The sequence below is a fragment of the Spermophilus citellus genome (assembly GCF_964194105.1).
Source record: "Spermophilus citellus genome assembly, chromosome: 4".
NCBI classification, from domain to species: Eukaryota; Metazoa; Chordata; class Mammalia; order Rodentia; family Sciuridae; genus Spermophilus; species Spermophilus citellus.
In genome coordinates, this window is record NC_138185.1 from 2,565,438 (window position 1) to 2,589,765 (window position 24,328).

The window sequence follows — 24,328 nt, forward strand, 5'->3', positions numbered from 1 at the left end:
TAAACACTAAGGTGGGCATTCAAACATTATAAAGGAGTGTAATTGTATTCTGATAAAGGAGATATGAATCACACTGAATGCTCAATTAAACCAAAGAAGACCCAAAGGGGTGGGTAGAGGATGAATGTAAAGAATAGGAGAGTTGCAAATGTGGCAGATATCAGTCCAACTATATCAGTGACCAAAAATGAATTGCTTAAATACAACAATTAAAGCACAGAGGCTACCAGAGTGAATTAAAATACACACACACACACACATATATATATATATATATGTTGTTGATCGACACAATACCTTTATTTTATTTATATTTATTTTTATGTGGTGCTGATGATCAAACCCAGTGCCTCACATGTGCTAGGCAAGCGCTCTGCCACTGAGCTACAACACCTGCTCTACCAGATTGGATTTAAAACAAAATAAAAATGGCCCAATTATATGTTGTATATATAAAAAATCCAGTTTAAATGTAAAATTCAGATAGGTTAAAAGGAAAGCATGAAGAAAGCTACAGCACACTGAGTCCCAAAACAATATGGCGGAGCCGTGTTAACTGTAGGCAAAGCAAGCATCAGAATAGGAAAGCTACCAGGGAGAAAGGGTGGCATCAAGTGATGCCCTTACTCCAGGAAGACATGATGATCTGTAAGGTCTATACTTAGCAAAGGAGCCTGCAATAAGTAGGGCAAATCCCTGATAGAATTGCAATGAAAGACAGATAAATCCACCACTCCCGCTGGCCATGTCAGCATCCTTCTATCAGTAATTGATTGCTTAAGCAGGCAGAAAATCAGTAAGGATATCGTTGAAATGAAGAGCACCATCAATCAAGTTGATCTAATTGACATGTAAGGGATTCTCCATCCAATAACAGCAGAATACACATTATTCTCTAGCTGGTATGGACCATTCACCGAGACAGACCAACGACATCCTGAACTTCGCAACACACCTTAAAGACGCGAGTAACTGAAACAACATGAGGTATGTTCTCAGACTCCAAAGGAATTAAATTGCAGACCAATAACAGGAAGATCACAGGAAAACCCCCAAATATTTGGGGACTATCCAACATACTTTTAAAATAGCACAAGAAGGAAGAACTAAGTCTCTAGGATAATTATAACCATATTCTTTAACTAAATGAAAATAAAATAAAACAACAAAAATGTGGGTTATAGAGAAGGCTGTGCTTAGGGAAACCTGTAGCAGTAAATTCATATATTGGAAAAGAAAAAGATTGGAAAAATCAATGAAATAAGCTGCATCATAGGAGAGCAGTGGCCCCTTCTGAACAAAGCAGAAGAGAGTAAATAATAAGCATTACAGCAGATATTAATGAGATTTAAAACAAGAGAATAAAAAAGAAATCAACAAAACTCAAAGCTATATTATTAAAAGCTTAATAATATAGGTAGCCTCTAGGCAGCCTAACCAAGTTAAAAATAAAGAAGTCACCAATTACTAATATGAGAAATGAACGCGGGGCCACCAGTACTGATCCCATGGACATAGAAGAATAATACCGCAAACAGCTCTAGGCCAGAAGCTTCATCACATAGAAAAAATTGCCTGATTCCTTAAAAGATAAACCACCAAAACTCACATGAGGATAATTCAATAATAAGGGCAGACCTATTCATTAAAGAAATCTATTCCATTGTGGATAACCTACCGAAACACCTAGGAGAAGTCCAAGGTGGGCTCACTGGGGAAATCGAGCAAACACGGATGGAGGAAATGATATCCATGTTCCCCAATCTATTCCAGAGTCAGGGAAACTACTTCCAAGTGTGTTCCAAGTGCCATAACCAGGCAGGGACATTTCCAGAAAGGAAAACTATAGAGCAACCCCACTCCCGAACAGAGATGCCACAATTCCCAATAAAGCATCAGAAAATGGAATCCCCAAATGTACAAAGTAATTACACACTCCAGGTGGAAGGGGGGCTCAATGTTAAAGAATCAGCAGGCCAAACAAGAAAAATCCCATGGTCATGTCTGTAGATGCAGGAAGAGCCTGGGGCGAAGTCTGATACCTATTCCCAGCAAACTAGAAGGTGTCTCACCCTGATGTGAATATCCACAAACACCCACAACTGGCATTGTGTGTGTTCATGAGAAACTGGATTCCTTCCTGCTGATATGAGGAGTTAAATGAGGACGTCACCTCTTGGCACTCCTAGTTGTCATCGTACTGAAAGTTAAGTGCTAGCCAATGCAATAAGACCAGAAAAGGAAGAAAATGGCATACAGGTAGGGAAAGAAGAACTAAATCCCCCTCTGTTCATTGATGAGGTAATCACCAGGTAGGAAATCCCAGAGAATGTACCAAAGTCTGAAAGTAATATACTTGTGTAGCAGGTGTGCAGGTTACGATGCTAACCTACCAAAGTCCACTGCTTTCCTATACACCAGGAATGAACCATTGGAGTGTAAAATTTAAAATATTACTATTTACGATAACACCAAAAAGAAGATATTGAGGTGTAACAAAATATGTACAGGTAATACATGAGGAAAACTATAAAAGTTGACAAAGGAGATCAAAGATGAACACAACAGAAAGACATCCTCTCTGAGTGGAGCAGAAGACTCAACACTGTGCGGGGGTCAGTTCTCCCAACTGGATCCATCGTCAGTTCAGCCCCAATCCAAAGCTCCGTGAGTGGTTTCTGGAACTCAAACTGAGTCCCAAGTTGACATGGAAAGGGGACCGACCCAGCACAGCCAACGTGCAGCTGAGGGGGAGCAGAGCTGGAGGCCTCACACTGCCTGATAGTGCTCGAGCCTCAGGTCAGTGTGGATTGGTGAAGGAACAGCCCAGGGATGGACGTCCCCAGTGCAGGCATCTGGCCTTTGACCGAGGAACCAAGTCAACCCAGCCGAGAAAGGGGCTCTTTCTAACCTCTGGTGCTGGCATAGCTGATGCCCATAGACGAGAAGGGGGCTTAGACACCAGCCTTACACCTGGAGCTGAGCGCCAGGGCCACTGACCTTCATGCTGGACCCAGGGCCTGGCCTGGAATAATGCTCAACTACCCCTGGGGACATGCTTCTGAACTGCAAGGCCACTTCCTCTTGGGTCTCTCACACCACAGTCCTTAGTCCACTGTGGGTGGGGAGTTGGTTGTCCAAACTGTTGCTTCCTAAGGCAACGAAAGCCTGCTGGGACACGTGGTGGGTGGCGGGCCTGGTGGACATGTGCATTCCTGGGCCAGCTCTCCAGACTCTGGCACCATTTAAAACCAGCAACAGAAGGAATCAGGTCAGGAGCAGAAGCTCTCGAGGAAGGGAAGAGAAGCCCAGAGGCAGAAGAAGAAAAGCATACACTACCACCCGGAACCCCGAGGACAGCTCCTGGGTGGACACACAGGCACTCGGGAGCTGTGTGGAAGGCCCTCCCGCTCCCTCACCCCCAGGGGCCTCTATAGGTGTCGTGGTGCCTCCTACTCCCTAGGTGACCACTGGACAGTTGTGTACCTCCTGCTTCCTGCAAGGGGGTGAGACCAGCTCAGAGGTCAAACAAGTTCTTCCCCTGACACCTCTGCCCTTCCACCCCCATCCTGGGGACAAGCAAAGCAGGGTGGGATTGGGTAAATAGGCACCCATGTGGCGCAGAGCCCTGGGCCCAGGAGGAGGCCAGACACTGACCATCAAAGGACAGTCCTTCACGCGGGGTCGGAAGGATGGCTGGTTCGAGGGAATGCCCTGCAGCTGGGCATAGCTCTGTGCCTGCTCCCTGCCTGGACAGGTTGGCTTCACGGCCAGTCAGGCCAGTCAGGCCCTTTAGGAAGGGAGCTTTGGTGGCACAGTGGATGCCGTGGGGCTTAGCTATGGCCGTCCAGGGCTCCCTCTGCCCACCAGGCAGGTTGGGTGAAGTCTCACTGCCTTCTCTCCCTCTCTCCTCTGTTTCTGTTCTCTTTCTCTCCCTCTGTGTCTCTCCATCTCTTCCTCCACCTTTATTCTGTCTCTCCTCCCTCTCTCCCTCTCTCCCCCTCTTCTATGGGTGGCTTGGTACATACTGGGCAGCCTGGCCACAGAAGCCCAGACAAGAGGGTCCCTGCAGGAGGGGCACATTTACTCACCTGGACAGAGGACAGAGTTACCTGTGAAGAAGAGCTTCTCTGGGCAGTCAGAGACAGGGATGCAAAGCAGCACAGGGTTCTGGGGACAGGTGTGGGCAGGTGCTGGCCTCCAGGACACCTCTGGATTCTGCCTGAGGCAGCTAGGCCTGAACACTGGGGCAGAACACAGAGGCCTGGACAGGATGCAGGAGGCCCTCGGTCAGCAAAGCTCCGAGTGCCTGTGTGTCCACCTAGGAGCTGCCCTTGTTCTGCCCATAGAACCCTCTGCTGCAGCTGAGCAGCAGCCGTGGGTCAGGAGGGACAGCCCCTTGCCCTCAGCCTTGCAATGTTAGTGCTTGGATGCTGCTGGGAGCCTTGGCGGGAACCTGGGGATGTTTAGTTTTGGAATTTTCCTTCCTCCCACTAGGAAGGGAAAACCAGCAGCTGCCCAGTTCTGAGCTGTGTGGCCCTGTGCTCCAAGGAGCTGGCCAGAGCTGACAGCTGAGCCGTGTTGCTCCTCTGCTCAACACGAAGGAGGACCATGTCCAGGGGCCTCCAGGCAAACAGGGTTGCTGCCCTCAACCTGTGTCACTGTAGTCTGTCAGTCACAGTGTCGTCCCCTCTCTGTCCACCTTCCTCAGAGGTTCCCAGTCACTGAACGGCCCCCTTTTTTGACAGCACACCAGAGCCAGGCCACTTCCTTAGACCCCCCCTGAGCCCCCCAGAGCCCCTCCTACTGCGTCATGTCCTTCTCATCCCCTAGCTGTGGGGTCAGTGAGACAAACGTGCCCACTGTGGAGTGCACAGCCTCTGCTGGCTGAGATGGATGTGCTGTCCTCGCTGGCAGGGACAGGCCAGGAAGGGGTGGGCCCACAGGCCCTCCTGCTGTAGGACTTTGCACAACAGAAAGTAGAAATGTCCTAGGGACGATTTTGCTTTTGAGGGAGGGTGAGAGTCTGAGCTGCTGGTTGGATGGTAGGTGGCCATAGGGGGCCAGAGGAGGGGCCCAAGGAGAGGGCCAAGGGGGGGAGGACAGAGAAAAGAGAAAGGGAGGGGATAGGAGAGACTAGACACTGGCAGAGACAGAGAGAGCAAGCTGAGTGTGAGAGACATCACTGGGCAAGAAAGGGGGATGGGCTCAGGGAGGGAGAGGGCGTGAGTGTCCCCCAACCCTGGTGGTGGGCTGTGGGCAGCTGCAGCAGCAGGACTCTGGGTGTGAGAGGTCCCTGGCATCACGGCTCCCATCCTGGGCCAACGTGATTCTGTGACCCCTGAATGACATAGTGGCAGTGGACCCTTGCTGGCCTGGACAGGGCACAAGCCAGTTGTGACCAGTGAGGACAATTTTCTTTGCTTTTCATGAGACCCTGTGACCCCTGTAAGCCCTCAGGTTGGAGCGAGGTCTCAGAATGGCTGAGCTTGAATATGATCAGGTTTGGTGTGCATCTGAAAGCACAGAATGTCACTGGTGTCTGCCGGTGTCCCTTGCAGAGCAATAGAACAGGTGACTGACCCAGGGGCCAAGCAAGGCCACGATTCAGAAAAGAGACCATGGCTCTCCTCTGCAGAAGGGGAAAGACTGGATTCTTTTCCTTCTTGTCGAAGCTGTTTTGACTCAGTCGTTAGATCTCACAATTAATCCATCTCCCGAGCAGACGTCCCGTACGGGCTGGAGGTGTTTGTGCGTGGCTAGGCGCGCAGTCAGCCGCGCCATTCATACTATAAGAGGAACATAGCTGCTCTGCGCTCTCAGTGGACTTTTCCTGTCAAGGAGAGGACTGTCTTTTTAAACAGAGGTGTGCAGCTGGCTCCCACACCCCCAAACTCCTGCAGAGCTGTGAGTTCATAAAGAAAGCCCCAAATAGAACTGAGCGTGAACTGCCTTGCCCAAGGTGTGAAGCACTTGGTGCCAAGCACATCTTCGCTCTCACAACTGTTACGTAAACAATGTGGTTAAATGCAACAGGAATGAGACGGAGCTGGGGCGAAGCCAAGCGAGGAGCGCAGGTTGGTCTGTTAATACAGAGCCCTTGGATTCTGCTCGGCCACATCCCTGCACAGGCCTCTTCACCCCGCAAGCCTGAGTGCTCCTTGTTTGAGTTCAGCAAACTGGGATGACCCAGGTGTGTCAGTAGGTGGCTTAGGTTAGAATTCCCTTGTCTTCCCCCCAAAACTGAGATGCAAGTTATGTTTTGCAGAGTGAAGGAATAAAGTCACACTGGCTCTTTAACACATTGCTTTCTCTGAAAATTAATGTGCACTGAGTCAGGGTGTGTAACACGCCACCCGGAGTCCTCCCGTCCCAAGCTGGCACAGCCTCTTACCTGGCTCACCCTGACAGGTGGCCACCAGCTTAGGCGGCTGGCGGGACCAACAGCGTGACAGCCCCAGGCTCCTATGTCCCTCTTGCCTTCTCACTAAAAGCAAAGTCACCTGGGACTTGACCCCAGGAAGCCACCTACTGACACACCTGGGTCATCCCGGTTTGCTGAACTCAAACAAGGAGCACTCAGGCTTTCGGGGTGAAGAGGCCTGTGGGGTGAAGAGGCCTGTGCGGAGACGTGGCTGAGCAGAATCCGAGGGCCACAGGCAGAGGCAAGGTCACTTAATGGTCAGTACTGCCAGGTGGCATCCAGGGCACCTCAGAAACCATTGCTGGGTTTATATTTCTGGAAGTATTTTTCATTATTCATATTTAAATTATGTTTCTTTGAGGAAGAGATAAAAGCTGGAAATTTTATCAAGAGACAAATCATGTAAAAAGAAAATCTCAGTCTTTTATGATTGAAGGGGTAACACACTCGCACCAGAGCCAACGCACTCAGATAGCATAAGGGGTGAGTGTCGCACGGATGGAGGGTGCCTGGGGGTGAGGCAGAGCCAGCCTTCCTTTAAAAACACTTTCATTAAATTGGGTGGCGCAGAGGATTGCCTGTGTCCACAGGTGGGGGTCCCTTCTCCAGGCCTTTAACAGCACCATTCTCAGTGGGCTGCACTCCAGGGGCAGGTGTCGCGCCTGTGAACACCGACCCAGAGCTGGGGTGAAGAAGCACCATCAGAGAAAGGTCCTTGGGTGTGGACGGGACTTAATAAGAAATAAAAGCAAGACTTCTGTTTTCCACCTTGTGCAAGTGCAAACTCAGCATAAACTCTATTTGCCTGTAGTCCCCGCTACTCAGGAGGCTGGGGTGGGAGGAGAGCTTGAGCCCAGAGTGTAAGGCCAACCTGGGCAAGAGAGAGGCCCATCTGAAACAAACAAACAAACAGACCCCTTTTAAGAGAGAAATTTTAGCAGTGGTTGAGCTCGCTTGCCTGGAGGGTCAGAGAACCCACACCGCATGCTGCTCAGGAGTTGCTCCTGGAATCCGCCTGTGCCGGACAGCGGACGGGCCTGGATTGTGGGCACACGCACTGGGCTCCAGGCAGGGCTCTCGCCTCCCCCTCACTGGGCGTCCCCTGGAACTCCGGTCAGAGTCAGGTTGTGACCTGTTCCTCAGGCAGCTGGGCTGTGACGCAGGCTGGTCCTTGTACCACCCGTGGAAAAGCCACGTGTTGGGCGCTCAGACGTGGCTCTAGCCCTCCCTGGATGCTCCTGGGAGCAGATGGTGAGAGAGAGAGACGGAGCTCAGATGGGAGATGAACCACCTGGGATTCCAGGTGGACCCTAGATTTGACGACTCGTGTCCCTGAAGAGACAGAAGAGAAGACGTGTGCAGGGCGGGGGCACATGAAGACCAGGAGTGACACACTAAGGACACAGAGGACCGAGACTGCCGGAGCCCTGGGTGTGGGAGAGGCAGGGAGGGTCCCCGCACCCCGTCCCTGGCTGCCCAAAGTCTTTGAGGGGAGCGTGGCTCTGCTGACGCCTCCACTGGGAACTTGCCCCCTGACTGTGAGATGATGGATTTGTGCCATTTTGAGCACGTCCCCAAGTTACAGTGGCCTGAGGGGACTCACCCCCCAGGACCAGGTCAGCAGGATGAGGGCCATCAGCTCAGCCCCATACCCTGCCCTGCCCCCTTCCTGACCAGGAGCCGCGAGCAGCCCCAGCCCAGCTCCCTGGACGGCTTTCCCAGAGAACAGGCTCCCCGTGGCAGATAAATAACCCTCTAAGGCCACAGATCAAAAGCACTTAAGTGCAGATAAAAGGATGAAATACGGCTGCGATCCCTTGTTATGGGGTTTTGCGGGGAGACAGAGGAGAACTGAGAGACAAGGTTAAATTTTTTGAAAAATGGAAAAGGAGAGGAAAAGAAGAAGAAAGATGGTGGAGGGTCGACCAGTAAATAAAACTGCAGCCTCGGAAACAGGTGCGTCCTACGGCGCGGCTGCCCCTGGCATTCAGAACAGCCGGGGACAGCAGGCCGCTCGGACATGGCCTGTGACCTCACTCCCGAGACGCGAGGCTCCAGGAGACACCTCCTGCTGCAGAGTGGGAAGGGGATGCGGCCCCTGGGGGTGCCAGCAGGAGGGTGCTGGCCCCAGCCCTGCCCTCAGTCACAGGCAGAGAGGCAGAGAGAGGCCAAACACAGGCCCAGCTGGCTCCTGGTCAGCAGGTGTGGATGGCGCCTCCACACCATGAAGCCACTGTCCCCTGCCCACCAGCAGAGGAGCCTGAAGGTGAGCTCGACAGCTTGGGGTTCTAGTCCCCTCCCTCTTGGGCCTTGATGGAGTGTCCTGTGAGCCACGAACCTCTCACTGGGCATCTTGGCTGGCCTCGGGGGCTTCTCCGTGTACACCCTTGTGGATTCAGGGCCCTGTGTCCTGTGAGTCGGGTCTGACATGGGAATTGAGGAGACTCTCAAGTTACGAGGCTGTTAAAAGACAGCCCTTCTCTGCTGGGAGGGGCCCAGATGCTGTGGCCTTAAATCCCCCTATGCTCTCCACTGGCTGGGCACACTCTGGGCACCCCACATGCACCTGCCAGTCCACGGAAGCTGCGCCAAGGAGGAGAGCTGCTGGCCGGAGCCACACCCCGCAGAGGTGAGCTGTGTCAAGCCAGGGTGCTACCCGGCCTCCCTCGGGCATGGTTTTGAGAGTTAAGTGAGATCAGTCAGGTTGGGTCAAGGAACAGGGCACAGGTCAGTCCGTTTCAGGGAGAGGGGATTCCTGTAACACTGCCATCATTCTGACCCAGATTCCATGTTCTATGAGCCCCAGACGCTCACAGAATCGGGTGATCATTGCTTGTGAAAAATATCCTATTTTCATTTCATTTCATTTCATTTAGGAAACAGTTTGTTTTGGTGCAGCCTGAGATAAAGACAGAGTGAGCGAATAAAGGAAGTCTAAATGGCCCAGGTGTGCCTGCTGCTGGACTGCACTGTGGGTGGTCTGACATGTCCCTGGAGTCCTCTCCTCCATGTCCCCTTCTCACTCCTCCCGTGAATACTCACCCCAAGGACCTCCCACAGAGCCAGGGAAGGGGGCCGTGGCTGCCAGCCGCGGGCTTGCCGTCCACTCCTGGCCTCTGTGCTCCGTGTCCCTCAGGGAGAGGGCGCGGCACGCTGGTTTCCTTGCTTCCTGCCTGATGTCAGGGCATCTCCCTGGGCTGTGGAGAAACTGGAGATAAAACAGGCCTTTAAACCTTAGTAGGGAGACTGCACGAGAACCCTGCGGGCAGCCGGGCCTCCAGGACACAGCAGCCGCCTCCGCTTCTGGGCTGTGTCTCTTCCTCTGTGTTTGCACCCCAGACCCACCCTGGTTCCTGGGCCTTGGACAAGGGGTGCCCACTGGGGGCTCTGCCAGCTGCAGGTCGAGGGGCCCATCCCTGAGCCTGGCCTGGGGACGCTGCACTCTGCCCATGTCCCCTGGGCTTTGAACACTCACCCTGCACTGAGAACCAACCAGGGGTCAGAAACCAGACGTGGCTGGTCAAGGGCAGCGTTGGGATGTGCTGGAGATGCGTCCTCCAGGGCCTGCGGCACACGTGCCCCAGTGAGCCTGTGTGGCCAGCAGAGAGCCTGTGTGGCCAGCAGAGAGCCTGTGTGGCCAGCAGAGAGGCTGGCGGGAGGTGCCCCGGCTGCTGGCTCCCCGGAGGACGGAACCTGTCTGCATCTCATTAAACAGCACCCGTCCACGGAGAGGGAGGTGCACGAACATCACCTGGACTGTTTGCTTTGTTTACCTTTTAATTTTGAGGTAATTATAGGTCACCTGGAGCCGTAAGGAGCAATGGAGAGGCCACACGTGTCCATCACCAGGTTCCCTCAGTGCTAACACCTTGCCAAAGCACGACACAAAATCACAGCGGGGCCACTAACACTCGCTTTATTCACCAGTCTTTATCTCAGGCCCTCGACCTCACGTGGAGGCCACCAGCACTCGTGTGTGTGTGTGTGTGTGTGTGTGTGTGTGTATGTGTGTGTGTATATGTGTATGTGTGTGTGTGTGAGTGTGTGAATGTGTGTGTGCGCGCGTGTATATATGTGTGTGTATGTGTGTGTATGTGTGTGTGTGTGAGTGTGTGAATGTGTGTGCGCGCGCGTGTGTATATGTGTGTGTATGTGTGTATGTGTGTGTGTGTGAGTGTGTGTATGTGTGTGTGCGCGCGTGTGTGTATATGTGTGTGTGTGTATGTGTGTGTGTATGTGTGTATGTGTGTGTATATATGTGTGTATGTGTATGTGCACGTATGTGTGTGTATATGTGTGTGTTTGTGTGTGTGTATGTGTATGTGTGTGTATGTGTATATGTGTGTGTGTTTGTGTGTGTGTATGTGTATGTGTGTGTATGTGTATATGTGTGTGTGTTTGTGTGTGTATGTGTGTGTGTGTATGTGTTTGCACATATATGTGTATGTGTGTTTGTGTGTGTGCGTATGTATGTGTATGTGTGTATGTGTGTGTGCGCATGTATGTGTATGTGTGTATGTGTGTGTGCGCATGTATGTGTATGTGTGTATGTGTGTGTGCACGCGCGTGTGTGTATATATGTGTGTATGTGTATGTGCGTGTATGTGTATGTGCGTGTATGTGTGTGTATATGTGTGTGTGTTTGTGTGTGTGTATGTGTATGTGTGTGTATATGTATATGTGTGTTTGTGTGTGTAAGTGTGTGTGTGTGTTTGCGCATGTATGTGTATGTGTGTATGTGTGTGTGCATGCGCGTGTGTGTATATATGTGTGTATGTGTATGTGCGTGTATGTGTGTGTATGTGTATATATGTGTGTGTGTATGTGTGTGTATGTGTGTGTGTGTGCGCATGTATGTGTATGTGTGTGTGTGTGCGCATGTATGTGTATGTGTGTATGTGTGTGTGCACGCGCGCTCCCATGGGGTTTTACAGCCTGTGCGGATTCCTTTGTCCATAGGGTCAAGACACAGAACAGTCCCTACAAAGGTTCTTCAAGGAACCCTTTCCCAGCCACACCCAACTTCCTCCTGCTGCATGATCCTTGATGGACAATAACGTGTTTTCCTTCTCTACAGTTTTGTCATTTCAGGAAGATTATCATACATGTATGTATACAGACATACACACACATGTGTGCACAGACACACAGACCTAAAGAGTCACATAGGCTATAACCCTTGGGGATTGACACTTCCTACTCATCCCAGTTCCCTTGAGACCCATCCAGGTTGGTGTGTGTGTCTCTGACCGGCTCCTTTGCATTGCTGCGTAGTATTTCACGCCATGACCTGTGCAACCACATTTGTTCAATTGTTCACCCTCTGAAGGACATTGGGCTGCTTGCCCTGTAGGGCCACTGTGACACTAGGATGCTCGCCCTGCAGGGCCACTGTAGCCATAGCTGCTTTAAAAGCTGAGAGGCAGATTTCTCTGATGTGGAGTTTTGGTGTGCCTGGGATAAATGCCCCAACGTGCAGCTGCTGGGCTGCATGGTGAGGCCTGCAGCTGTGCGGAGGGGCAGGCAGTCTCCAGTGACCACACTGTTACCTCCACCAGCAGGGCAGGGAGAACCCGCTCCCCCTCCCCCAGCATTCTGTCATCATGACTTTTCCTTTATTTTAGCCTTCTGCTAGGCGTTGTGGTCACAGCTCTCAGTGGTGTTGCCCAGCGTGTCCCTCACGGCCGAGACGGGGGACGCTGTTTCCCGTGCTGGTCTGAGAGGTGCCCCTGGAGCCTCCCGGTCCTTTGCTGATGGGCGTGTCTGCTCTTCTCTTCCCTCGTCAGCTCTCCAGTGAGTCTCTGGCTGGACGCTCGTGTCCGTGACCTGCTCTGGCCTCCTCCGCAGCTCTCTCCACACAGAAGCAGAGGTGCTGTCCAGGTACCATGCGTCCGTCTCTGTGGTGCTTTGGCTGCCGAGACTAAAAGCTCTGGGCCTGGGCCTGAAAAGTGTCTCCTGCTGTGCTTATTTGTTTTTTTTTTCCTCTATAAGTTCTGTAGTTTGAAGTTTTCATGGTATTTTTAAGTTAATTGATTCTGGATTAACTCCTCCCAGGTGTCCAGTCCAGAGCGAGGTGGCTGCTTGCTGGTGCCGTCCAGTTGCTCCTCCTTAAAGCTCTCATGCTTCCTCCATCTGCTTCTTTTTGGAAATCTGCTGGGTGTGACCGTGGGCCTGTTTCTCACTCCACGATCCCCGGGTCTCTCACCCCTCAAGCCACGCTGTCTGCTCGCTGCTGCTTGAGAGTCGGGCTTCACATCAGGAATGATTTCCCCCATTTTCTTCTCTATCAAATTGCTTTTAGCAGATCTCGTTTCTGCATTTCATGTTTTTTAAGGGATGAAAAGCTTTTCCTAGCATGAAAAAATTAAAGAATGACTTTATGTGTATCTGAAGGTATTTTTTGAGAAGCTTTAGCATCTAGTGTGTTGGTGGGGAAATCAGGGAAACCTTGATGTTGGAAAGTGTCAGGACACAGGAACCCCGAGAGGCATGAGGGGGACCAGAGCCGCTCTCTGGGCTGAACGGAGGGAATGGGCAGCGTCTCGGGTCCACAGAAGTTAGTGTAAGACACAGCCCTGGAAGATGCCCTCCTCTGAGAGGAGGCAGGGTAAGGGAGGCCTGGCCTCACCTGGGGCTGCTTGGCCAGGTCTCAGCACCCGACAGAGCCTCCCGATCTCAAAGTCATATTCTATGGTTCTGATGCTTATTCAATTTTTAATATTGCTAATGATTTTATTATTTTTTCCATCAATTCTGCTGTTTTCATACAATAAGGTGTTTTTAAATTTTGTCACCCTATTAAATTCTTTAAAAAAATAGACAAATGTGAGAAAAGCATCCATTACTAAGCTATAAGCTGGAAAGAATGCAAAATAAGACAGCAGTGCATGACAGTGTCCCCCTCCCAGCTGACAGCATCTGACCGCTGGGCCGCAGGGAAGTGACGGCTTTCTCAGGGCCAGGTGGAGCAGGCGGAGCCCCCGGCAGACTCCGTGCCACCTGGTCAGGGGGAAGTGCCCCCAGGTCTCAGCAGCTCTGCTCTAAGGGAGACTCAGAGCAGCACTTTCTCTCGGGAGCAGGGGCCGGAAGGCAGTGGTGACACTGCACCACCCGTGGCAGGGACACCCCCGTGCTCCCAGCAAACCACCAGGCACACGGAGGGGCCACGCACCAGGTGGCGAGCTGAGAACCCGAGCAGTGGGGTGGCCTCCAGGAAGGGACAGCTGAGGGCAATCAACAAGGGGTAGAAGAAGCTGGCCACTGGTTACCCTGAAATAGGAAGTCCAGTAGCATGGAAGGCCATGTGAACGCAGGTCCCTGTCCACCTGGCCAAACTGAGAAGGAAGAGGTCAAAGCAGGGTGAGAGGAGCACGCGAGCAGGGCAGGTGGAGGTGCAGGATGCTCACCGTCCTTACCAGGCAGGCGCCTGCGCCCCTGACTACGACCACCGCCTATTGTCACTTACAGTGCACCCGTGTGTGGCACGCCCTGGGACACCAGAAGAAAACAAGTCTTCCCCCTTCAAGTGGAAGAGCCGGAAAGATCCAGCCTGAGATGGTTTTGGGGGACACTTTGCATTTCCTCCAGGACCTTTGGACTCTGCTCCAGGCAGGGCCACCCCGGGACATAGCATCACCAAACAATCTCCCTCCAGGCATCCTGCATGTTAGGACGCGGCCGCGAGGAGGCCCCCAGTGCCCCTGTGCTGGTGCACAGAGTTCAGAGGTGACACAGCTGGACTGAGGGCTGCAACCTCAGCAGCCCACCTGGCCGCTGGGGCCTCAACCAAGACTTCCAATGCTTTGACGTCACCTGAAGTGCTGGTGAGGCTACGCGAACGCTGTCGCCCCACCAAAGGTCGCTGATGCCTGAGAGCGTGTGGGGGCGAGGAAACGGATCCTGGGTGCCATCTGAAGGCTGGCTGTGGTGTTCCCAGAGCATGTGCCGTAGTCAGCCACTGCTGTGGCAGACAGGAGAGCTGACAAGTGGTTAGAGAAAGTGACTTTGCCCTTGGTAGGCATAGACCATGCTGCTCAGAGGCCCCACAGGTGGCCTTGCTCCACCAGAGGCACTTGGAAATAGCCGTGGGCAGCTCAGGATGCCGATGGCCCTGTGTGGAGGCAGGCGACAGCGGGCGAGCAGGGGAGGCCTCCATGACCCGTGCTGGGGGGGAACCGTGTTCTGCCTCTTGGTGGACTTCCCCTTCAGTCCCCGCTGGCCAGCTAAGGAGAAGCGCTAGCCTGGACTGCAGACTGCCCGTGGGTTACAGGCACCGGGTTTCTCATGTGGATTCTCACTTCTCAGTCCTGTCTTCTGCATTGGGGGGCGGGGCTTTCTGCAGAGGGCAGGATGTTTCATCTACACAGAAGCAAGAAAGAGTCCCAGGTGTAAATGGGAGCAGAGTCTGCTGACGACACTTTCCTGCTGGGTGAAGAGGAGAGGGCCACAAGCTCTGGACTTTGGGTAGATTCCCTGGTACTCCAGCCCAGCAGATTAGGAAAGGGCTTCTCCCCCAGCCGTCAGGGGGCTGCCTGTCCTGTCAAGCTGGGGACCCTTAAGGACAAATTAGATGATGATTATGAAACATCTGAAGAGCTCATGAGGTGTATAAGTAGGAGGTAAGATTGATGCTCCTGCCAGGTATCCTGAAGTACAGGAGACTAACAGCCCAAGATGAAAGAGATTCTAGAAGGAGCAGGAAACATTCTAGTCCCAGTGAGTTAATGTTGGGATCTATTCAGTAACGACTACTGCTACCACCACCAGCACCGCTACTAATGGTGGTCATAGAGAGAGCTGCTGTTCGGTATCTGCTGGGTGTGCTATATGAGAGCATTTTTTTTCTTAATACAAAGGTAGTGCCATTTGAGCCCACAAAAATAATCTACTGAAGTAGGAGTGAATGTCTTCATTTTAAGATGAGGAGGCTCAGAAATTGATTAATTCATGGTGGTCACACAACTATGAAAGTCAAAGAGAGGATTCGGGGCTGCTGTGCACCCCTAAGAGCCAAGGGCACCCCTTGCACCCCTTGATGGGACACTCAAGGACTTAGGTTCTCACGTCTTCTCTCTCGGTGTATCAGGGAAAGAAGAGAATAGTAGAATGTGGTCAGAGAGGGCCGGAACTCCACAGTCTCCAAAACCTCATTTTGTTTGGTGACTGGGTTCTGGCAAAAGACGGCCAAACTGGTAGGGTTTGTGTGATCCAATGTTGTTCTGTGCAGTCCGTCATTAAATAGTCTGGCCACACAAACGGTGGAACGTTGGGTGCTTTTCCTACTAGATCAGGCACAAGGCTGTAGTGTGCCCTCTGCCAATTCCACCCAACAGTGCCCTGAATGCCAGTGCAATAAGGCAAGAAAAAGAAATGCCGGCGTTCAGAGAGAAGATAAAGAAGTGAAGCAGTCGCTCTTGGCAGCTGAGTTGAGTGCGACCATCAAAAACAGTGTGGGGTTTTCAGAGATGACCATGGGAACAAATAAACGAGCAGGACCACAGGAGGTCAGCAGGGTCTCTTCTGCAGGAACCCTGTCGACTTCTTTCCTCCTGTGTGAGCAACGCTGCTCCAGGGAGAGGCGAAGTCACTGCTCCCCACCCCTTGGTCTGGACAGGTCTCGGTGGTTTTCCTTACCAAGAAACGAGTTGAAGGGCTGTCCTGGTTCACGGAAGCTAGGTCACAAGGAGCTCCCTGAGACCACAAGCTGTGAGAGCCCCATGCCGGATGCAAGGACATCAGAAGGTGAAAGGATACTGCGGGGAGGTGAGGAGATGCCCAGGCACCCCACACACCAGGGGTGAGCCTGAGGAGTCCCTGGGTGCACCATGTGGAGCAAGACCAACCATCCCCTCAAGCTCTGCTCGAATTCGTGATGCACAGAAACATGGGTGAGCCCTGGTGGCTGTCCCACCACTAGTCGGGCAACGGTGCCAACAGTCACACGAGGCCCGTGACTGCTGTGCTGGACAGAGCAGGTGCAAGGAAGACGAGGAGGACACATTCAGGACACTGGCAGGCGGAGAGGCTTTTGAGCAGAACACTAGAAATACTGACCATAGAAGAAAAAGCCAATGTTTTCATTTCATCCAAGTTAATAAATCTGCTTATCAAGTAACACTGTTCTGAGAATAAATGGAGAGGCATAAAGATCCGACCTGTGCAGCACTTACATGGCACCCAGACTCACGCTCACGTCCAGACTATGTAAAGAGCGCTTAGGCATCAACAACTGGAAGGAAAACCACCCAATAAAACAGGGAAAACAGTTTAACAGGCATTTCAAGAAAGAAGCTACATAAGTTGGTACCAAGCCTGGGAGCGCCATGTCTTGGGCCAGCAGGGAGGGACTGGTGCTTCTGAGGTGAGCGGATGCCAGTCTGGCAGACTGTGACCACATGGGGGTTTGGTGAGAGATCTGTGCCTGGGTGGTGGGCGGAGGCACACAGGGAACGTGGTCAGATGGGGTTTTAAAGATCGTCTTGGCTGTTGGGAGCAGACAGGGTATGAGGGGGCCGAGCAGAGTGGGGAACCGAGGTGAGCAGGGGTGGTGCTGGCCATTGCCACAGGAGAGGTGGTGAGTAGAGGGCTGGACACTGCAGGGGACAGAAGTGGACACCCAGGGATGTGCAGGAGGCAAGATCTGCAAGATTTATTCATGATTTACAGTGGTGGGTGGGGGAGGGAAAGGGCTGGGGAGGCCTGTGGGGTGTCTGGCTTGGAGAAAAGGAGCAATGTCTGTCCCAAAGAGAAGCCACCGAGAGGGCCTGGCTAGGAGGGGGAGCTGAGCTGAGACCTGACAGTCCAAGGAAAGGGGAGGGGAGAGGGCAGCCGCCTGTGTGTGGCCATCCGAGTCCATTAATTTGAGAAAGAAAACTGCCCGTATCTTCTCCAAAGTTGTAGAATTGTTGTTAGCTCTATCTTTTTCAAGAATTACATTTTTTTGCCATAAGTGCATCTTTTTGCATAAATATCTAAAAACAGGTCCATAGGTAGATGTGAGAAATAATCCACAGGCCTCCCTGTGTCCCTCACCTGTCCTCACCGGTGGCCTCGCAGGGCTCCTGGGCAGCATCCTCACTAGGATGTGGGCATGGACCACCTCTACCACGTGTGTTCAACTGGCGCAGCACACACACAAGTTGTGTGTGTGTGTAATTCCATGAGATTTCATTTTTTATGATTTTAAATGTTTTATCTTTATGTGAATCTTACTTTTTTCTGATAATTTAGCAAATTAAGAGAAAAAGAATCGACAAAGAAATTTAATCCTCCCTTAAACTTTCTCATTAAATTAATGACATGGTGTCTACTCATTGATCTATTGTAAAACTTGAAATTTCTCAATTGAAAAGTGGACGGGGAAAAAAACAAAAATCTATCATAAAAACTAATGGTATGAATGGATTTCTCACATCCGAATTACTCAGAGCTGCAATTAGTGGAGACATGGAGCCATGAACCTCGTGTCTTGGCTGTAGAGCCGGCGTGGAGATGGATTCTCCATGGTGAGGGCTGGTGCTGGGTCTGTCCTCTCAGCCAAGAGCGCCATGTGGGGATGGGGAGGGAGCAGAGCTGTTCCGTCATTCCCAGGACGGTGCCTTGTTCCCTGACATAATCCTAACAAGCAATATGTCTTCCCAGGAGCGATTAGAATGGAGGTGTGATTTGTACCTGCACCTTTCACTGACCACTTGTGATGCCCCAGGTGAGTCACATGGGCCATCTCTTGTGACATCCGGTCAGCCTTAGGCAGCAGGTTCACTCACACAGTGTCCTGGTGGGAAATTGAAGCCACTGAGTCCTGGTGACTTCCTGAAGTCCACGTGGCATGTAGAATGTCCCGTTTCCCACCCAGCCCCGCGGCACAGTCAGTACCTGCTCCTTGGCACAATGGCCCTTCCCTGTTCTCTCATGCAGTCCATGGTGGATTCTTCAAGAGCATTTGAGCCCTGCCCATGTGGCTGATTGATGCTAAAATCGTGCCCTGAATGTGGAGGTGGGCGGGCGCACCTGTCTGCAGCTGAGAGCAAGTTGGAGTGTTCTTCCTTCCTGCTCACCTTCAACTGTGAGGGGCCAGGTGGCAGGTTGAGCTGGACATTTTCTTCCATTTTCACAGAGACTGCGATACCTCCTCTTCTTCTGGCTGCTGCTGGGTCCTCAGGCCTCAACACCTGCCCCTGACGGTCATCCTCCACTGCAGCCAAGGGATGCTCCAAACAAGACAAGGTGTCCTGTGCTCAGAACCACCCAGGGTTCTGGGTGGGACCTGGTGGCAGTGGGCAAGCCTGTGGGTCCGCCCTGCCCAGTCACGTCCCCTCGCTCTCTGTGCCTGCTGCCCTCCGAGCCCTGACTCCCCGCCCTGTGGGTCAGGATGCTCCCTCCTGGAGGGGGTGCCGGAGCCTTCCTCTGAACACGCTCTCCGAGGCTCCCTCGGGGCCCGCCTCTCCCCTGCTCAGGCTGCACATCAACAGCCACCCCGCCTTCTCCCATGAGTCCTCTTCCTGCTGTGCCCCTGCACCTAGCCTGTCACCCTGCCCTCAGCACCTCCGGCAGATCTGTAGGCATTTGTTGGAAAACTCTGAGGGCAGAGATGTCAGCTCGCTGCTTACACCCCAGCTTGCGGAGGAACACCTGGCCTGAACGGATGTTCAGTGAAGGTCAAGGTCCCCAGGACGGGGGTCCAGGGGACGAGGGAACCAAGCCAGCTAAACACGAGCCCTGGGGAGGGCTTCCACCACAGCCCGAGGCCTGACTTCAGGAAGCCCTGCCTGGGCCTGGCGCTGACAGGTTCGTGGCTCCCCTGCAGGCTCCCGCGCCTTGGAGCGTGTCCTGCCTCCGGCCCCCACTGGACCATGAGGGCTCCGGTTCCCCCCAGCTGCCCCTGCATCTGGTCTGCTCCCTTCACACGTGGCGTCTGGCCTGTTGGCTCCAGTCCCTGCATCTCTCCAGACGCTGTCCTGGGGACCTGTGTTCCTTCCCATCTCTGCGCAGACCCACATCCAAGCCTGGGGACCATCTCCACAGCCCCACGTGGGCACCTTGGCTCCTGTGTCTGCCCAGGGGGGTCTTGGACACCTTTCCTTCTGGTCATGACACTGCAAAGCCAGGTGACTCAAAAGGATCATTGGCCTGGAGCAGGTTAGCTGCGTGCCTGCTCAGAGCTACTCGAAGGAGCGCCAGTCTTACCCCAGCAGCTGACCTCCAGCCACCTGTGTTTCCTCCTCACCTGAACATCCTCAGAATACACAGTCTACAGGTGACGGCATTGGTGATGGCCGAAGGGGCCCTGACAGTAACAGTTACCTTTTGTGGGTTATGTTCAAGGCTCAGTGCTTGGGGGTCCTCTTTGGCCCCCTCCCTAGGCACAGCATTAACCAGGACAATGCTCACTTTGTATCACGTGCTGGGAGAGATGGCTGAGGCTGCGGGAGGACAAGCCTTTGCAGTGCTGTGCTTCTGCCAGGGCGAGCCCAGTCCACTGGCCAAGACCTCTCATTTCTAATCTATCCACAGACCACATGCTCATCTCTGCTCCCCTGCAGCGGGGGCTTGGCTGGCTGGGATGGCTTCCCAGACGCCTGCTCCTGCAGGTGAGGTGGGCTGGCTTTGGTTGTCACCACCTGGGCTTCCCCAGGGACTTGGGCTTCCCTCTGGCATGGTGGCCAGGCTCCAAGAGGGGCAGGTGGAGGGAATACGGGGGGAGCTGCATTGCCCTTGGTACCAGGCCTGGAGGGACAGAGGACCACAGGAGGAAAGAGGCCTACCTGCTTCTGGGAGCCTCCCTGGTCCATCCCTAGTCCTCCTGAGAAGCAGAGCCTGTGGAGATGCCGTCACAGCTGTCCTGGAAAGTACCACCTGCCTCCCTGTTCAGAGGCCTTGCCCCCCTGCCACCAGGCGCCTTGGTGGCCCCCAGGAGATCCAGGGCTCAGTTTGCATGACACAACACACACCAAAGATCACCACGCAGGTCACTCTCACTCCTGCCTGACCCCACTCCCTGACCAGGCAGGCTCCCTTCAGACTTCACTGTGATCCATTCATCGTCAAATCCCCACTCCCAGCCCCGGGCCGGCAGGACACGTGATTGCCATGTTCAACAGTGAGCGCATACTCGAATAAATCAGGAGGCCGTCTTCGTTCTCCTTCATTTCGTTCTTAATTGTTTGACTTTGAGCATGTTTCTTGATGGCTTTGATCGCAATTTGTTCATCTGCGTAAGAGAGAGAGCGCTCAAGTCTCAGTGTGAGGAAGAGTCGGTGGTGTCAGTACCTGTGAAGAGCACTCCAGACACAGCAGCTCGCAGAGGTGGTGATTTGAGCTTGAGAAGACAGTGCTGGCGGGGGGCGGGGGGGGGTGTTTGACTGATGGTGTTTTAATCAGCTTGCGCATCTCTGTGACCAGAATGCCTGACCAGGGCCACTTAGAAGAAGAAAAGTTTATTTGTCTCACTGTATTGGAGGTTAGTTCATCGTGGGCCAACTCCAGGGCTGTGGGCCCAAGATGCACGCCAAGGGGGAGGGGCCTAGCAGAGGGGAGCTGCCCCCTCCATGCAGCCAGGAAGCAGAGAGAGGGGGGAAGGGGCCGCAGGTAAGATGCGCCTTCCAGGGCAGCCCCAGGAGCACCTCCCACCACGCCCACCTGCAGTCACCACCCATCAGTCCACTCCAGCCAGGTGTGTCACCTCTGAACTCCCTGCACCAGCACAGGGGCTTCGGGGACACCTCATGTCCAAAGGTGTCATGTCCAAAGCACAGCAATGGCAGGGATGTGCACAGGGCTGGATGGAGAGGAGAGGAGCTTCCGGAGGACAGCCAGGAGTCACACCTTAATTCAAAGAAAGAGCAGAAGTTCTTCAAAGAGTGATGCCCCAGAAAGAGCAGAAGCTGCTGTAGTTTAGAGCAGAATAGGCTTTTGCAATTAGTTCCCCATTTAGCTCAATAAATTCCCATGCAAGCATGTAATTCATTACAGATAAATATTACCATGGAGATGCCGTGATTACAATAATTTTTAGAGTGTTTACTCTATATGGATGCTTATTAGCTATAGGCATTTCCCATTGTCTGGTAAATTCCTAAGCCTCCTAATGAGCAAGCCACTTTATGTTTCTATTCTGATTATTGACTCCATAAGTCCCATCTCACAGAGCTGGGGAGCACTGGGGGAGCTGGGGACCCAAGATGGCAGTCCAGCTGACCCTGCACTTCAGTCTAGGACAGAGTGCTCTGAGGTCCCCCAGGGCAACATTATTTTCATAATGGCCCTGAAGTTAGTACGTGTTTCTTGGGTTTTTTTTTTTTTTTTTTTTTTTTTTTTAGCATTTAGTGAAGTTTTTCAGGAATCAGGGACCAGGGTGACATCCTAGTCTGATGGTCGAGGCCATGCCAGCAGTGCCCTCCCTTGTCCATGGGCCATGGTGCAAGACTCATGGGAGAAATCTGAAATCCGGGTGGCACCAGACCCCCTATCTCCCCTGTGCCCTTCTACACACACGGACTTGGGATAACGTTTAACTCACAAATTAGCCCAGTAGCTAACAGTAAAGCAATTACATCAGTGTACTGTAATAAATGCTGTCTGAACACCATCTGTCTTTGAAAGAATCAAATAGATGTTCGTGTTTTTGGAGCTCGGCCCAGTGGAGAGTGGGCCTGGGGCTCTGCAGGACTCTGCAGCTCTTGGCTTGTCCTGACTTCCAGCACTTTCTGAACCTTAGCTCACAATATTAATTTCTAATGCTGACGCTCGTGGACAACGCCACCCAAGGAGCACTCCTTGAGCCCCTCCGTAATCTGAAGGTGGAGAGCGGTTCTGAGACCACGAGGTTTGACAAACTGGCACGTTCTACCCTGGTGTTCAGAGAGAACTCATTTTGTTCCCAGAGGTGCTGGGAACAGGCTGAGCAGAGAGAGAAATGTGGGGGGGAAGAGGCCAAGTTTGACCCCATAACCACCCACTCCACACCACATTCCTCAGGAGGTCCACACGCTTCCCTCTTGACCCCAGGGATGGCCCTTTGGGCTGGGTGTGTAGGGGTCAGAACTCTTCCCTCTGTGTGTGGCAGCTCTGTCCTAGGGGTCATCTGGTGGGGCTGCGGTACCTTCTCTAGCCACTGGCCAGCTGTCCTTGCTCCTGGGGGAGGGCACACCGAGAGCCTGCCCGGTCTCAGGGTCCTCGAGGCAGCAGTGTGGACCTGCCCTTGGCCTGGCAGGCTGCGAGCTGCCCACATGCCCAGGGTTGAGGACAGGGGCCACACCCTATGGAAGGTCACACTGGGAGAGGGGCTGCCCAGGCTCAAGGGCAGCCATTTTTGCAAACAACCTACTGCTGAGCACCCCTCTCAGCCGCTGTGGGCCTGGCCCCCACTGTCCACTCAGAATCCCCACCTGCTCTTCTCCCGAGGTGTCCACGGGTGCTCATGCCCACCCACGCCCGCATCTCCTGGAGAGAGTCGGGCAAGGGCACCAGGCTCACCTCAGAACATGAGCCCTGTGCTTCTCACCTGAGTGGCTCGTTCATGGGAAGCAGATGTTGGGAATTATAACCTATTTTTCTCTGAATCAAGGACAATTCAGGTTCCTCAGATTGCTCTCTGAAACACGATTTGTGTTGACAGAATTTGGACATTAACCAAAGATGTGCACCTGCATGTGCTGATTCCTGTCACCTGATGGAAAGTCCCCAGAGCCCCATGAACGTTAGGTCTGACTCACATCAGTCATCTCCAATTATTTTTTATAAATAAATGCAGCTGTGAAAGCGGATGGGGAGATGTAAATCCTTTGGGTAGCAACACCGTTCTTCCCTCCAGACAGGGAGGGGACTTAAAGGGAGTGTCAGCATGGCAGGTGGCATTTGTTCTAAACTAGATGATAAAGCTCCAAGTGCTGCTGGGACTCTGGAGCCTGAGGATGCAGAATTGTGAGGAAAGAAAACGAGGCAGTTTCTCCATCTCCAGGCTTCCTGTCTTTAATTGCAGGCTTTGGATTTTAAAATAAATGTTAGCATTTCTGATGGTCAGCTCACATCAAACCCTTGTTCCTGTTCCGGAATTATCGAGGGTCAAACCCCAGACCTCTCTGTGCAATTAGATGGCTCCACTAAGCACCCAAAATGTCAGCGACAGCAGCCTAGGCATCGATTGCTGGATATCATTAAAGATTCTGTGGAAACATTCTGAAAATGAACCACTTCTCAAATCCAGAACTCAGTGGAAATTCCCCAAAGATTTCAGTGCACAGAAATTATGAGCCTGTCCAAAAGGAGCATTGTACCTGCACCTTCCGGAAGGTCTTCCGCACTTGTGAGTTACACTCTGATTAAGACTGATTCACGGCATCAAACTGCAAGTGGAGTGAAATATGCTTTTGCATCTTGAGGAGCCATGGGTTGGCATTACCACTTGTCCAATCCTCGATCCTCGGTGGCAGCTGAATTGATCTCATGGGCATGAAATCCAACAGGAGCTCGGTGCTGCCGCCTCACTGTAATCAACAGCCCACTCCTGGAGATCTTTGGCGGCCTCACCTGGTTATGCCAATACATCTGAGTGAATAGCTGCGTGATTTGCTATTGATTTCCCTGCGGACGGATTTGGGCTGCGTTTTCAGTGATAGGTCTTGAGAGTGGAAATTCAGGGTGAAGGAAAAGCTTTGCCAATATTGGGAGACTCTGGGGGCCACTTCTTCTTAGGGCTAGAAAACTCAGCTCAGCGCTGGGTGAGTTCTGTTTGCTCAGTGTTTGCATAGGAGGGAAAAAGAGGGCAGGGCTGGACGTTGAGAAGCCCGGCCAGATGCAGAGCTCATGCTTGGCGTGTGCCCGATTTGGAAATCTGTGGATGTTGGGGAAAGCCAGCGCTCATTGAAATGTCCATATTTTTCACAATTAATATTGATTTTGTATAAA